Source organism: Mirounga leonina, unplaced genomic scaffold (assembly GCF_011800145.1).
Source record: "Mirounga leonina isolate KUSES-001 unplaced genomic scaffold, KU_Mleo_1.0 Mir_173, whole genome shotgun sequence".
Classification (NCBI taxonomy): domain Eukaryota; kingdom Metazoa; phylum Chordata; class Mammalia; order Carnivora; family Phocidae; genus Mirounga; species Mirounga leonina.
The window spans coordinates 45,348,845-45,363,075 of record NW_023270447.1 but is presented as its reverse complement, the minus strand read 5'-3'; the positions used below and the strand labels follow the sequence as shown (position 1 = coordinate 45,363,075).

The 14,231-nt window shown below is 39.8% G+C and overlaps 1 long non-coding RNA gene across 1 annotated transcript; it reads right to left on the bottom strand.

Moving 5' to 3' along the window:
• Window positions 1-786: 786 nt before the first annotated feature.
• LOC118019347 lies at window positions 787-13,707 on the bottom strand. Its single transcript, XR_004681662.1, has 3 exons — window positions 13,570-13,707; window positions 12,968-13,120; window positions 787-857 (listed from the first exon to the last, which is right to left on the bottom strand). It is a non-coding gene; the product is annotated as an uncharacterized LOC118019347 (long non-coding RNA).
• Between the last annotated feature and the right edge of the window lie 524 nt (window positions 13,708-14,231).

Below are 14,231 nucleotides of genomic sequence, written 5' to 3'. Positions count from 1 at the left end.
TTCAGACGTACTAGGGAGCCAACCTCTCCATACCTGAGGATTTCATATTAACATAACTGATTGAACACGAACTATCTGCCAGAATCTGTTTTAGGTACTTTACATATTTTTTATTTGATCCCAACCATAAACCTATGAAGTGAGCATTATTGCTCCCCTTTACATACAAGGGGACCAAGACACCAAATAGGTCGCTCGCCACCCAAGGACATGCTCACCTAGAAGGAGCTGCTCAGACTGCAAGAGTCCACTGGCTTCATCTTGGACTTGTCATAAACGAGTTGATTCTTTGAAGTGCTAGATTGTAACAGAATTCAGAATTTGACAGGATTAGCACCATCCATTCCTATGATGGTATTGTGGGGGCACAAGTCTATTCGCTAAGGAAATGGAGGCAGAGAAATGACAATGTGTCAAAAGCCAGATAAGACCCAGGCCCTGTTCTAGAAGAGCTGTGGGAAACAAGTTCCTATTTTGTAATAGAAACAGCCTGTATCATCACTGACTGCAGACGCTCAGAGAGGCAGAGAGTCTGATGCATGTGGTCATATTAAAATACACCTTTTCATCAGAAGATGGATGGTTCAGGGAAACTTGGTGTGTTAGAGTCCTTACTGAATATTAGGGACATTTTTTTCTGTAAGCAATTTAATCTTTATTTAGCAGATCTTTCACTTGCAGTTTTAAAAGGAATATACCATTTTAAAAAGGCCATCCTTCCAAAGAAAGATTCCTGGTGTTTCAATCACTCTCTCTCTTTCTAATAAGCAGAAATGCCAATATAGAACATTATTGCTGTTTAATATTTTTCATTGCCACAGGAATTGCTAATTGAAGGTTTATTCCAACATAGTTTTCTGTAAGGGAAGACACAATGCAGGATATATATTACCTAATGGCAAAGATCTTAATATACTCACTACAAGTAATCATCTATTTTCCAGACAACTGCTAACTATAAACAATATGTCTCAGCCAGAGCTCTTTAATGGTGCCACGTGTGAGACAGAATTTTTTGTTCCTCATAATCCAAGTTCCTCTTGTTTACCTTGATGTGCACATGCTATTGCCCTGCTAACTCTTTGAAATGGATGATAATTGGGAATAATGACCAGGTCAGACTTGGGGATGCCGAATCCTGGGCAGAGCAGCCCTCCACCAAATCGGTGTGCCTGGCAGTCTCATAGGGGAGGGCTGGTGCCCATAAGCTGACTCAGACACTCAGTCAATGTGGCTGACCTTTCTCACCTCGGTAGATACCCCATTATATGCACCATCTCCCCACATAACCGAGGTGTAGAAAGTCTTTACCCATCTAGGGTGTGTTCCCAGGATGGCCTCATCTTCCTCCCCACAACCCCAAATATAGCTCATCCACCCTCTCCCTCACAGATGTACAACCTCTAGTCCTGCTGATGAAATGTCTCAGCAGCTGGATTTGATAAGCTCCCTTCAAATGTTGAAAAGATAAACACTGTGGGCTAAATAATTTATGTCATCTATTCATTTAAGAATCAATTAAAATCATGATAAATTGCTTTGTTGTGTTTTATTTTAAGAAAAATGGTAACCTCAATTCTCATTTTTATAAATATGTGAGAAATGACCTGGTAGCAGGTGCTGTGGTCTGGACTCCATCCTAGTAAGTAGGAGGGAGTCTTTGAACACTTGTAATACGTTGCCCAGCACTGAGTACCCAGTATTGCTGATAGAACTGCATAAGAAAGGGACAAATGCAAAAATCTGAGGGGGAAGATTACCATAGGATAGAATTTCTCAACGAAAAGTCAAGAAATAACAAAGCCTAACACAGGGGGCCACATACACTAATATCTTCAGACCAAGCAGGTGAGCTCAGGGTAAGACAATGAGGCTATAATCGATCTAGTGGAGAATGGTGGGGTTGGTGACAAACTGGAGAATGATATCTAATTACCACTAACCAACAGTAACAACAAAACTGTAATAACCAAACAAAACACACCTGCTACCCAGGGCCTAAAGCTAGTGAGAGTACACCATGGATCAGAAGCTAGAATGGGATTCCCGCACCAAAGTGTCTCATTCCCCCAAAATCAAAGAACTGAAATGAAAATATCCCTAAGAGAGGAATCATGGCCACATAAACCATACAAACTACACTGCAGGTCCCACTCTTCACATCTGATCCATTTCTCCTGGCAGGCTTCCATGGGTGGGAGAAGGGAGACAGAAGATCATGTAAGTAACTAAAATAGGGAAAGGGGCCCTCAAGCAGGAAAGTGGTTAGCAGGAACGGGACCTGGAGGACACAGAGAGAATGCAGAGAAGGGAGCCTGGTCGTTGCAGAGGCCTGCCTTGCTGAACCTCCTCTGCCCACCCCAATTCCCTCTACTTTGGCACCAGATGTCTCCAAGTGGCTTTGGCCATCTCGAGGGTCTCCTGGGCTGTGAGTTTCAGAAGAGTATTCTTCACGAGCACACAGACTGATGCCCGTGCCCATTTTTTCCACCCAGCAAACTCTACCCTCCCCTGCCAGGCTCAGGCCTTCTCCCTGAAGCCTTCCCAGGTTCCCTGAGGCAAAATGAGTCACTCCCCCCCACCCCACCCCCCACCCCGCCTCACAGTCCTTTGCTCATAGTATTACAACAACACTGATTACATTATTTTGGGGTTTTTCTGTTTACTATCCAGCCCCACGATGTTGCTTCTTCCTAAAAAATAAGGTCTAAAGAGTACACCTCTTTCTATGTCTGGCCAATGTCTAACACATGTCAAGTACCCAAAAAAAGAGTGGTTTCATGCAGCTCAGCAGGAGAAGTTGGAGAAGTGAGAGCAGTTAAGGCTGGTGGGCCTTCCACGACTCTTCTTCCCCCACACACAGCCCCAGCGTGAGCCTCTAGGCTACAGGAGATCATTCAGCAAACTGCTGCCCTGCCAGGTATTTGGAAATTTCTGACTACCCTGTGCTGGCTGCTTGCTCTGTGTAGCCGCTGAACCCACCAAGTACTCTGCACACATGTGAGCTAATCCTCACAAACATCCCCATGAGATCAATATCATTATCTCCACTTCACCGATGAGAAAACTGTACAGTAGGGGTGAAGAGGCCAGACAGTAGTTTGAGAAACTCTAAAGCTGTGCTTTTCACTCCTACACTGTAATGACACCAATACACCCAGCCCTGTCACATGCTAACTGAGCCTCCAAAAAGGTCCGGGATAATTAAATGGGGGCAGTTTCACTGCATTTTACAGAAGAGAAGGCGAGAGTCCCAGAGGCTAGATTCCGCCGCCCCCCACCCCCCCACCCCCCCGCAGAAGTCAAAATCATCGGGAAGCCTGGATCTAGAACTGGGGTCTCTAGTGATCTTTCTACTAAATACCCATGGTGGTAAATCATAGTGTATGGCATTGTTTAATTAAAAACAAGCAAGCATTTTCCCCCTCTGAGGATTACGGGAGATTTTCATTGTTTTTCTTTCTGCTTTTCTGTATTTGTTAGTATTTCTGCAATGAACACATGTTATTTATTTATGAGTGATATTTAACAAAGTCATACTCATTGAAGATATTAGTCTTATTCTCACTGAGCTCATAGACATAGCAGTAGCTCCAGATGCAAACATGCATGGATGTCATGAGAGCTTGGGCACTGGGGATGTGCGTATTTTCAAACTGAGTGATGCCCATTTCTTTCATTAGATTCTACATTTAACTGCTGTTGTTAACACTCCCTTTCTTATAATGGGTCATGTACTTTCTTCCCATTCCCCATTTGTAACAGCCATCAAAAGCCCAGATTTCAGATTCAGGCAGACCTGAATGAATCCCAGCTCTGCCATGGATAAGCTGTATGACCATGGACAGGGACTGGAAACATTCTGAATGGGTTTCCTGAAACTTGGAAGTATCATCATCACAGTGCTCTTGGGAGGATTCAATGAAACAATGCATATTGTATAAGCCAGAAATCTGGGAGACATCCTACTACCCTCTTGCTCACTCCACGTAACTCAAACCCTGTTGAAATTATGTCCTAAATAATTCCTAAGTCCATCCACTTTTCTCCACCTCCGTCACCCTCCCCCAGGCCAAGCTTCCATCTTTTCCAGCCCACATTCACCCAGCAGCCTTGTAACTGGCCTCACTGCATCTGTCTTTGCCCCATGCAATTTATTCTTCACACTAAAGGCCAAAGGATCTTTTCAAACACAAGTGATCTGTCATTTCAATGAATTACCCTATCTCTTAACGAGAAAATCCTTAACAAGGCCTGCATGGTTTTGCCTCTCCCAGCCTGTTTAGGACCATTCTTCTTCCTGAACATACTCCAGCCAGTTAGTTAACCTTTTAGTTCCTCAAAATCCCCCAAATCCCAGATCTCATACATGTTCTTCTCCTTTCCCTAGAACACAGTCTTCTCCCATAATTAACATTTCCCCACCTTCCCTTCTCAATACAAATATGGCTTTGTCAGGAAGCCTTCCCTGTTCTTAGACTGTGTCAAAGAACTCTACTGACTAACCCTCAGAGCACTCCAGACTTCCCTGCAGGGCACTTAGCACTGTTTATAGTTACAATGGTGTGTGATGATTTGGCTACTCTCTGTTTCTCCCAAAAGACTGTAAGCTCCATGAAAGATTCTGTTCTGCTCATATGTGTTTTTCTTGCACCCAGAACCGTGCCTGGCACATCGTAGGTGGTAATTCAGGACTTACTAATTCAATGAGCAAATGGATGGTATGGTGCCTGCCATAGCTAACACTAGTGTTAATTATTATTATCATAATTAATATATCCCACACATAGAATGGTGTTTAAAAGTGGATTAAGTGTCCTTTCTATGTCCTTTAAAGGAAATTCATTTATCCTTAGTAAAAGAATTAGAGAAGTAGAAATTTAAATTAAGAGCTGAGAGCTCCCAACCTGGGATTGAGCCCTGACTTTGTCATGTACTAAGAGTGAAACTTGGCCATGTGATTCCACATCTTTGATTGTTGAGGCTCCAATGAGTTAATGCCATTGATGTGATTAGCATGGTGTTTGGCCTACAGTCAATATTTAGTAAATGATTTATTGTTATTCTTACTAATATAGATAATTCCAAATCTTTCTCTAATTAATCTGTAAAATTAATCTTTAAAAAGCCCCTTGCCCTCTAAGGTTGTCAGCTTCATCATCTTTAAAATAACGTCATCCTCACATGGTTCCTAGGCCTATTTGGAGGATCAGGTTAATAAGCAGGTGGGAAGTTTCTCTGAAAATTATGAAGTGTGATAGATATGTAAGACACTGCTAGAGTCAACTTGAAAAAACACAGACTCCAAAAAAACAGTCAATCAAAAATTGGGGAATGGAGTAACTGGGTGATGGGCATTAAGGAGGGCACATGATGTGATGAGCACTGGGAGCCAGACACCTAAAATAATAAAAAAAATCCTCGTGGCCTTTCCTTTTATCTTCTCTTCATGACAGACCATATTGAAAGAAGGAGAGTATAGTTCAACACACCTATTCAACAATGACTTCAAGTAGTTACTAATTGAAATTATGTGCATGAGTGTAATGGAGAGAGAGAGAGAAGTTAATAATAGAGGATAGTCTAAAAAACACATTTTAGAATGAGAATGCCTATATGTAATCTCTTCTCCACAATTTCCCAACAATGAGACCTCAGGCAAATTGCTTCATCTGTTCATTTGTAAAGTGGGACAAATGATAGTACCTGCCTCACAGGTTGTTGTAAGAATTAAATTATGTGATCTGCATAAATCCTTGAGATCAGTGCCTGACATACGTTATACACATAATAAGGGTCAACCGTTACTAAGATTATTGTTTTGTTGCCATCCTCATCACCATCATCATCATCATCATGTTGGTTATCACTTAATAGGAGATCAACATTCAGAGGCCTAGGAAGATAGCAAGGCAGTTAAAGAATACCTAACAGATTCATTCTTACAAGATGGCATATTTGGATTTTGAGACAAAAAAATTGCTCTGCTAACATGTTTGATTAACTTACTGTGTCAACTCAGTTTGGGCAACACAAGGCCCTGTGAAATATTCCCATTTTATAGATTAGAAGCTGCGCTGTCAAGTAAGTTACCTAAGGTTGGTTCAAAAAGCCAACAAGTGACTAATCCAGGATTTGAACCCTGATCCAAACTCATGTTCTGAATCACCTGGCTATCCCACCTGATTCAATGTGTTGTTGTATTAAGGTTTGCTGTTTAAAATTTGTTAGCTATTAATCATATCATTAATATTTTTCCGCATGGAGAACAATAATCACAAAGCTATCATTAGGATCCAGGGTTCATGGCAACATCACTAAAGACCTGGAAAGTGTAATAATTAAGCCCCTTTGGGTACCCTTTCAGAGCTGATTCAATGGGAAGAATTAGAGATCTCTGGTTTAAAAGGGCTTCTAACTAGAAGTCTCTTTCCAATGTCCCAATACTTAAGCTACCAACGAAGACAAGACTTTTTAAAAATACTGACCACTGGTTCTAAGAATTGACCCACTAACAATTCTGGTAGGAAGTTCCACTAACTACACATCGATGATATTAAATAGAAATGTACGATTAATGGCCCATGACTGCTGTGTTTCAAGAATAAAAGGCCCACAGCACATGACAATAGGTAGGAAGATCTTTTGTCACTTCCATGATGTCTTTCTATTGGTTTAAAAACACAAGTCTACAACACATGGACATAACCATTCCTCTTTTGCCACTATTTCCATACTCATTTAGATAATGCAACCACCACAAAACAACTGAGTAGTGGTGGCAGGAAGCTCGTGGTAACACTATGAATCCTCTGAAGTGTGGTCCCATTAGTAAAATGCAAAAAGTAGGGGGAAAAAATGGAAAAAGCCAAAGTGCCCTCACATGTTGGGAATTGTAGTTTTATATATTCCATCTGCTCTGAACATTAAGGAGTCAAGCCTTAGGATAAGAAGATATTCTTATGACAGACCAGCAGAATAGAAGGAAGATGTCGATACACTGGGAATCAGGCCAGGACATCAATCTGATACACAATTAGAAATCTGGGAAGAGGATTTCACCAGAATCCAGTTGGAGAGCAGGGGCGGGCAGGGTAGAAGCAATCCACATACCTTATATGTAAGAAAAAAATAGATCCATGTAATTCTCTCCCTCATTTGAAGTTGGATAAATAAGAAAAACATACAAAAATAGAAAGCATTAAATGCTTATGAACAGGAATAAAGAAAGACTTGGAGGAAGAAATCTTCTGAAAATCATTAAGTATAGAAACAGTAAGAAAAAAATAGAAAATCTTCTATTCTCTGAAATAAGAGTAGAATGCCATTGGAAAGATAATATATGATGAAATAAAAACTAGATCATAAAATTTTCAATGAGATTGACTAAAGCAGTAAGTCCAGAAAATTAACAGTACTAGGTCTACCAAAGAGCAGAATTAACACTATGCAAATTGACCCAGTAATTTCAAAGTCATACTTTATTTTTTATTTTTTTAAGTAACCTCTATACCCAATGTAGGGCTTGAACTTACAACGCTGAGATCAAGAGTTCCATGCTGTACTGACTGAACCAGCCAGGTGCCCCCAAAGTCATACTTTCAGTAACTTCCCCAGATACACACAAATTACACAAAGTGTGAAATTCATATGACAGAGAATGACACTTATCCCAGAAACTGAAGATCCAACTGAAAGATTATACAGGTGTTTCCAAAGAAAATAGAATAAGTGGACAGGAAGCAATAGTCAAAGACATAACAGAAAAAAAAAAAAAAAAACAAAACTTTCTGATCCTGAAGGGGAAAGAGATATCATAAGACATTTATAGATTGAGCCAAGTTTACTGCATTCCAGGCGAAGATCAATGAGAGATCCACACCTAGCTCAGCCTGGTCTTTGGGAGGGGGCAAAAGGATTCTACAAAATTGGATAGGAGAGGAATAAAAATTCACCAAATGCCTTACCTCACACAGAAGAGATTCTAAAACTCCATGTAATTGTTCACTCTGATAATTAGAAAAATATAAAACAAAGCCTGGATTTTGGAAACTTAAGTTGAAAAGAGGATATACACCTTCTCAGTTACTAAGGAAACAAAAAACACACACAAGATTCCATATATGCAAACAAACCCCCAAAGCAAAAGAAATAGCAAAAAATGAAAAAGGAACTAAGTCATGTAGAACAGAATGACAGAAGTTAACAAAGCCATCTATATGTCAATAAATGTAAGTGGTTAAATTCCAATATTAGGAAACAAAGATTCTCATATTGTAGTAAAAAATTAAATCCACATATCCGCTGCCTCTAAGTGACATACCTAAAATAAAATTGTCTGTATTAAAAATAAAAGGAAGGGCATATAATTATTAAATAGAATAAAATTTAAAATAGGAAAGACAATATTAATTTCTGGCAAAGTAGGCTTCAAGGCAAAAGTAACTAAATAGAGAAAATAGATTATTTATATTATTTTATATTTATAAACTGGAGAATAGCCCAATAAAGCTGAAGTAGTAATTAATGCCTTTATGTGCCAATTAACCTAATACCAAATGATACAAAGCAAAACTGGCTAGAAAAGTGAAGAGAAACTGACAAGAACACAATTTGTACATGTAATTTTAACACAGATTTATCCACTTTTTCTAGTTCAATTAGACCAGCCAGAATTAGTGACATGGAGAATTTAAATAAATATAATTAATAACATTAAGGCCACTAAATAATGTTGACCTTTACAAACATAGATTATGCCATCTTTAAAAGCATTCATGAAGCCTCTACAAAAATTTATTATCTCATACAGGTGCATGGAGATGTGCACACATACACACATACCAACCAATTCCCAAAGTGGAAATTGCACAGGCTTTCTTGTCTAGCCACATGCAATGAAGCTAGAATGTAATGACAACAATAGTCAACACCAAACTTAATGGCAAAACAAGAAGCATTCCCATTAAAATCAGTAACAATGTAAGGATGCCCCAAATTACCATTATCACTTAATGTTATCCTGGAAGTTCTGACCAACTCAAAAGATAGGACACAGAAATACAGGATGCAATTATTGAAGGAAGACAAAGGTATCGTTATTTTCAGGTGAGGTGACCTGATTAAATACTTAGAAAATCCAAAAGAGACAAATGAAAAGCTGTTGCAATTAATAAAATAGATTACTAAAACTAATATAACCTTATATGTCAACTATACTTCACTTAAAAAAAAAGATAGATTAGTAAAGTGATAGCCACAAGCTAATTATATACAACAGTGGTCAATAAAAGACATAATGGGAAATGACTCCATTCCCCAATAGTAACAAAAACAAAATCATAATGCACCCAGAAGAAACCCCGACAAGTCACTTGCAAAACCTAAATGAATAAACCAGAAATCATTACTGAGAAGATTTTAATAAGTCCATCCCCAGTGTAGGGTTATAACGTGGTATGTTATAAACATTGCAGATACAACAGTTTTCTCCCAAATTAATTCATAGTTTCAATGCCATTCAGGTCAAAATCCTAATACAGTACTGTAGTTTGTTTGCTTGTGTGTTTGTTGCTTTGTTTAAACTTGGAATTTAAATAGCAGAGACTAAAGAGTTTTATTTCAAAACTCTACATAAATGTAAGAGATGAAGATTATTATCCTCTTCATTAGAATGAAGTATTTTTATACCAAGTTTCAAGAATAATATTATTATCCAATCAGATGTATTAGGTTTCTAATATGGAAAATCCTTTGCTCACTGAGGGTAGGGACCCTTCAGAGGTATAGGAAAAGCCCAAGACCTCCTTGAGACCCAACATCATAGAGATGGCCCAACTCGGCTAACCTTCTATTGACCTACTGTGTTCTTTGGTACTTGGACTATGTCGTATTCGTTGGAGATCTGTGACATAAACTTAATTTTCTCCATTTTATCAGTGAGTCTCCTGAGACACAAAGAGATTTAGTAACTTACCGAATGTATACAGATAACAAATCAGAGGTTCAGATGGATTTCTCTCAGACCGGAGAAGCTACAGACCCTGCTAACTAGGCAGCAGTGGCCCGTGGTGAGAAGCCCCTGCAGCCCTTGCAGCAGCATTCCTCACTGCAGGAAGCTCAGTACTGCAACGGTGGACTTCATGCTCTGTCTTTTCGAGAGCCACACATCACACTACATGGATCCTTGGCTAGCTAACGTAGAGTCAAGGTTGGAATTGGGGTCAAGTCTGGGCAGGAGGTCAAGCTAGGTGAAGGATTAGGCTGGAGTTAGGATTGCAGTTAACATTGCATTTGGAGCTGGATTAGGTAGGATTTGGGACAGGATTAAGGTTTGGGTCGAACTTAGTTTCAGAATTAGATTTAGGGGTAAGTATAAGGATGGGCCAGGAGCTAAAAGAAAGTTCAGCGTCCCATTTTTTCAGAACAAGTGACAACTATTGCTCAGTTTGGAAGGTTGGTTGAGTTATATGAAGATTTGCCTTGGGGGTAGAGGCAACTACTCAGAGGAAAAGCAACACATAGAATTCAGACGAGGGAAACAAATTGGTGTACCGGAAGAGCTACTCATTCAGTGTGAGCAGGATGAGGCATGCTGAGGGCAAGACAGTCCTGGGAGAAGTGCACTGGCAGCCATCTGAAGGTAGTTCTGGAAGTGCTGAGGAATCATTCTAGAATTTTTAACAGGAAAGTAATACGATAAGATTCACATTTTAAACAATTGCTCTGGCTGCTGTGTGGAGGATGGATGGAAAGGAAGTGAGATTGTGGGCACAGAAGCCACCCGGGATGTCACGTACCCTCTCTGACCTACCTCATGTCTGTGATTTCTCAGTCACTCCTCTACATAGCCTCCTTGCTGTTCTACCATCGGGACACGTACACACTTGCCTCAGGGCCTTTGCACTCACTTTTCCATCTGCCTGGAATGCTTTTCCTCCAGATATCCACAGAGTGTGCTCCCTTAACTCTTTGAAATCTCTGCTCAAATCTCATCTGATGGGTGCTTTCCCTGACCACCCTAGCTAGATTAGCTACCACACATACACACTTTCTTTCCTTCTTACCAATTTTATTTTTTCTCCTTTGTGTTTTTCACCATTTATTTATCATCTGGCTATCCCTACTAAAATAAAAGTTTTAGGAAGTCCAGGGCAGGGACACCTGGGTGGCTCAGTCGGTTAGGCATCTGCCTTCGGCTCCAGTCATGATCCCAGGGTCCTGGGATCAAGTCCTGCATTGGGCTCCTTGCTCAGTGGGGAGCCTGCTTCGCCCTCTCCCTCTGCTGTTTTCTCTCTCTCTCTGACAAATAAATAAATAAAATCTTAAAAAAAAAAAAAAGGAAGTCCAGGGCATGGTATCCTATATCTACAAAAGCACCTGGCACATTGTAATATTTAATAAATATTAGTCAAATAAATAAATTTTGTAACTATTTATTGAATGCCTATGATGTGATACGGTATATATGATATATATGTACCTAATAGTGGGAGACAGAGACAAGGGAGCAGGTAATTACAGCTCAGTGTAGTAACTGGAATCATAGAGGTTTGCATCGGATGCTAAAAAAGAAGCCAAAACCCCAGTCTGGGGACTAACAGAGAACACTTTAAGAAGAGAGGGATCTGAGCCGAGTTTTGAAGACCAAATAGAAATTCACCAGACAGAAGTGGGAACATCTCAGAGAAGTAAACAGAACCTGTAAAAACATCAAAATGAAATAGGAGTTGAAAGAGCGTTCAGTGTGATCCATCCAATGCTATTAGAGCAAGAGCTCGAGGACCAGGCAAAAGATGAGCTGCTGGGGTAGGTAGAAGGTAAAGAATGTTAAGGAACTGCTCTTCATTTTCAATTAGTATTTAATTAGTAGTAGTTTTATTGTCAGCTTTCATGTTCCATCCACTCATACCACTCACAGTCTTTAAACCAACCAGTCAATTACATAAGGTCGGCTGTGAAAAGACACTGTTGGATTTTTTTTTTTAAGTCAACATCCTTGGGGCACCTGGGTAATGCAGTCGGTTAAGTGTCCGACTCTTGGTTTGGCTCAGGTTGTGATCTTGGGGTCATGTTCTCAGGGCTGTGAAATCGAGCCCATCAGGCTCCACGCTCAGCACGGAGTCTGCTTAAGACTCTCTCTGCCCCGTCCCACCCCATTCACACGTGTGCTCTCTCTCTCTCTCTCTCTGAGATAAATAAATAAATCTTTAAGTGAACAGCTTCTCCCACACACCTTTCCCATCCAGAAATTGATTTTCTCTGAAAGTTCGGCCCTAAAATGTTGACTTTCCAAAAGGAAGGGCACATTCTATGCTTGGAAAGAGTTGATTCTGGGGAACTTAAACATTATTTATAGATCTCTTGCCTTTCCTGAGCAAAATCATTCCCATTGGTTGATCCTCTGGGCACTTGTCAATATCTACAAAAATATCTCAATGGGTATTTTTAGAGAAGAGTTGTCTACTTGATTTTATTTTCTAATTAGCTGAGAGTTAACCAAAGGCCCTTTTTATTTCCACTCTGGAGGTTAAGATTCCTTATGAAATATAATAGCTTACTTCTCTGCCTCAACAAGGCATTATGCTGAAATTTTATTTAATGCCTGAGGATTTGCAGGGCTCACAGTCATTTTCCTGAGCATAAGTTGGTGGCTTTTAGTTTAGAAACAGAAGGACTTTCACATTTATTGAACACCATACTGTGTGCCAGTCATCGGTCTGACATTTTTAAACACATTGAGCTACACTCTTTCAAATGTAGGTATTGTTATCCTCATTTTCCAGACAAAAGAACTGAGACTTTAAAGAGTTAATAAGTTCCCTCATGTCATAAAACTACCCCAAGGTGGCCCCAAATCCCATGGTCTTTCATTTGAACCTAAGCTAGAGACAAACCCCCTAAAAGTGGTTCTAAAATAGGGCACTATCAGCACACCAAGGAGTCGAGGATTTCCCTCAATACATACCTTGAAGTCCCAGATTCAGATAATCCCAGATTCAGATAGATTCAGAGAAAGCAGGAATGCTTTGAAATGTCTTCCTAGGTAATTTTAATATACCAGGTAACATTTTGAGAAAAATTCTGATTTCAAGTTCTGTCCTTATGGTTGCCTCTTGTCCTATTATAATAATTAGAAAGTAAGAGAAAAATCCACTCAATTTAGTTCAGAAATAATCTGTTCCTTCCCTTTACCATTGTCTACCAACCATTTTGATGAGGTTCCAAAATTAGGAGGTGAAACTACAGGGACTTGAGAGTTATGCCATGCCTCTCCTGTGGATCAGAGTTCTGAGGGGATAGAAGTACCCCAAACCTCCCCTCCTGAAGATGGAGACAATTATTCTTTCCAATCTCCTTGCTTACCCAGCTCTTTCCCTTTGAGTCCATGGCAGTGGAAGCTAAATAATCTGCCATTTTATGTCGTTCATGTTGTTTTCTCAATCATCACATCTAGATGTGGCAGGCAGTCACCTACACACTATCATGTGAGGTGCAGACTGCAAATTCTTTCTATCGCAAGCTATCACATGGCTGACATGCCACCTGTGGGCACAGCATGGTCCTCACCTTATGAGTGAATTAATGTACCAGATCATCAGCCTTCCTTCTTGGGTCCCAGTGGAGTCCAAAGGCCAACTAAGCAAATGTGAGTGTTTTGGCTGGTTCACTCACCTGCATGTACCCACCTGGGAAGGAGAGAGAAGACTAAAAGGAAAAGGAAGAAGCAATTGGGAAACAGAGGCATAAGTCTCAAGATCAACCACTTCACTTTCCAAAGACCCACCCATTGATCCTATTATCTTACCTTTAAAGCACTCTTTGAAATTATTTTTTAAATTAAAGTATAATTAACATAGTGTTATATTAGTTTCAGGTGTACAATATAATGATTCAACAATTGTATACATTTCTCAGTGCTCATCAAGATAATTGTACTCTTAATCCCTTTTTATCTATTTCATCCCTCTGCCCCATCCACCTCCCCTCTGACAACCACCAGTTCATTCTGGTGTTCTGATATTTAACAGCCTGGGTTTTTTGTTTGTCTATTTTTTTCTTTGCTCATTTGTTTCGTTTCTTAAATTCCACATATGAGTGAAATCATATGGTATTTGTCTTTCTCTGTCTGACTTATTTCACTTAGCAACATCTAAAGCACGTTCAATATCACAGAATATTGTTCTTGTCCCCCAGTCCCTGGTATCTGTGCATAGACAAGCAGCCAGAAC